Here is a 3,225-nt window from a genome sequence, read left to right on the forward strand (position 1 = left end):
GATCCACTCTCTCACTCCATCTCACCTTCTTTGATTTGACTTAATTCTTGCAAAACTATTTCTTACAAGAATCATTTAGATTTCCACTAAATCGGCTCGGGCCCAAAGTTTCCAAACTCACACTAACCATGCTGTTTAATAAGCTCCACTCCTATTTTGTTTTTACAGCCGGTCCTTAATATAATTTCAAATAAATGCTTGAGGTTATATTAGACTATTTGCCCTTCACTAATGGACAAATTTGAAACAAGCTACTTGGTGGTACAATGAATATGATGTTTCGCACATTCACATCAGTATACGGGATAACTTTCCTATATATTATAAAAACAACTCCTTTTTGTTAACGACGTATTTATGATACTAATGACTAATAAGTATATATTTATGGTTATTATATTAAAGAAATTATATTTAAATTAAAACAATAAAATTTAAACATATAAAATATTGTTTTTATAATTCAATATTAATATTATATTTATTTATTTTTATAATTTAATTTTGATCGATACACTAATAATATAAAATATTTTACACAATTGTCTAATAACATCCATTTTTTTGAATAACTATTCATGCAATGAATATAAAAGATAACTACTTTTACTGATGTAGTGTTATATAATTGGATATAATACATCAAAATTAAGTTCATATTTTTATGATTTAAATTTTAATTTCATTATAATTGTATATATTTATTTAATTATTACCGAGTCTAACGGTTCGACTAGTGACCTACCAGTTGAACCATTAATCCTGTGACCCAGTAACTTAGCCGGATCGATTACCGGTTCGATTCTAATAAGTATGATTTTGATCTCAATAAGGTTCTAGAAGAAGACAATGGAACTTTAGATGGACAACAAATAAATGGTGATGTATATGCATGTTGTAGATAGGGGCTCAATCTAAACAAAGAACCATAGTTTAGAGATGACTTATCAAATTCTCTAGCACGTGAAGCATGTAGATTCATAGATTCATGACAAAATATTTTTGGCCAAGTTAACACGATATTTCAAGAGAAATTTGATCTGAACGAAACACTAGTAGTTGGTGATGTAATGGAGATATTGATCTTTAATTTTAAGACTTGGATTGATTTATCATATTTTGAGGTTAGGGTCATAGTATTAGGTATTTGTCTACAGTACAAATATCTTAGAGAGGTTAATTAAGTAAGGTGCAATTTGGAAGAAGCCTTAATTTATGCTTAATTCAATTTTATTTTATTTTTATAAATTCATCTTAAATATTGATTTTTTTCTTTTAAATTCAAACAAATTTTGAGAAATAAGTTTTTAGTATATATATATATAATGAAAATTAAATATGAACAAACTCAATTTAAGTAGTAAACAAAACTTCTAGTTTTATTAAAGGCAATATTGGATTAGCACAACTTTAAAGAATTTGCATGTAAACTTATTCATATTATAGTCCATTGATTTTTTTTTTGAAAAGAAACAATATACAAACTATGTATATGGGCAATGTAATTTCGCGGCAATTTTAAAGAAAATGCCGCTAAATATAATCGATTTGGCTACAGGAATATTTTTTTGCTGCGCTAACCGTCGTTAAACATCATTTTCAATAGTTCAAGTGCTGTTAAATTCTGATAACATAGTATTTTGCCACATTAACTACTGCTATAATTTTATTTGCAGATGTTTTTGTTAATAAACGCCACAAAATTTTAGCCGCTATTTGTTGGAATTTTTATAATGCATGTAGATAAATATCAATTAAGTAGAACTAAATATAATAGATCTATTTTGATTTAATAATATTTCTTCTCCATCATAATAAATTGATAACAACGGCGTTAGGAACATTTTAGAAGTAAAAGGAATAAGAGAAAGGGGGTGAAGAAAGTGGAAAGAGTAAGATTTGGTGCGATTAAATTTACCTTACACTCGTTGCTATTTATAGAGTATGGGTTTGAGCCGATTTGCGAAATAATTAGGCGAACTGATAGAGATGAAAGTAGTTCGCCAAGTCTCTAGGCAAATTGAATGAATGAGATGTAGTTCGTCGGGATATTGGGACAAACCACGTACGAGACAAAAAAGTTTAGACCTCAATAAATAATATTTTTTTATTTTACTTTTATAAATAAATATTTCTTTAGTTTATATAAGAAAAAATTTATATATATTAAAATATAAAATACTATTAAAAATAAATTAAATACTGCATATTAGATTAATATATGATGACTAATTCAATAATTAATTTTTTGTCCACGTAATTGTTTTTTAAACGATTTTTTTTTATCAAAGATAGAAGACTCGAATCCGCAACCTCTTAATTGAATATGAAGAGACTATGCCATTTGAGCTATAACTCATTGGCTTTTTTAAACGAATTAGGAAACCATTTTAATTGAATGAAATGAAACTCACTATCCTTTTATCACTGTCACCAACAGCTGCTTGGACCCGCACAACACCAAATCATGACTAACCAGCCAACAAAGACGCTGCTTAATGAGTAATAAATTCAATTCAACTAGGTATCTTTTAAAAATTGTACAATATTCAGCTTTTTATTACAATAATTTAAAAAAATTAAAACAAAGACATCTAAAAATTATAAATAGATTTAGTGTCTTTTTAAAATTAAATACACATTCAAAATACAAACTAAATAAAATTTGAATTTAAATTTAAAATTTAAATTTCAATTTTAAATTTCTGTTTCGAATTTAATATATTTAATTATTAATATATTACAATTTAAATATACATCCAAAAATCAAATTAGTTAGAATTCAAAATTTCAAATTTAAAATTCTAAAATAAATCTTAAACCATCTTAAATCACAGTAAAATCTTCGCTCCGTAAAGATCTAGAGTTGCAGCGCCTCCCCCTCCTCATCTGTGGCCGCTTTCGTCTTCTCCCGGTTGCGCACTTCTCTGCGACGATCCTTTCCTTCGGCGACGCGCTCCTTCCCGCAACGCGCACACCCCCGCGCCTCCTCCATCAATGGACTCCTCCCCGTCTGGTCTCCTCCCTCGCGCCACGCACAACCGCCCCCTTCTCCCGCGCCTCCCCCCGTCTCCTCCCCCACGTCGCACTCCTTCTGTCTCTGGTAGTTCTGCTTGCAAAATTTTAAAAAATTTTGGTTGAGTTCATTCATAAAGATATGTTATCCCTTTTTTTCGCTTAATAAAAAGTTCTATTTTTTTAAAATTTATGTATAATATTGGAAGT

This window comes from Arachis ipaensis, chromosome B1 (assembly GCF_059453495.1).
Source record: "Arachis ipaensis isolate K30076 ecotype BB chromosome B1, ASM5945349v1, whole genome shotgun sequence".
NCBI classification, from domain to species: Eukaryota; Viridiplantae; Streptophyta; class Magnoliopsida; order Fabales; family Fabaceae; genus Arachis; species Arachis ipaensis.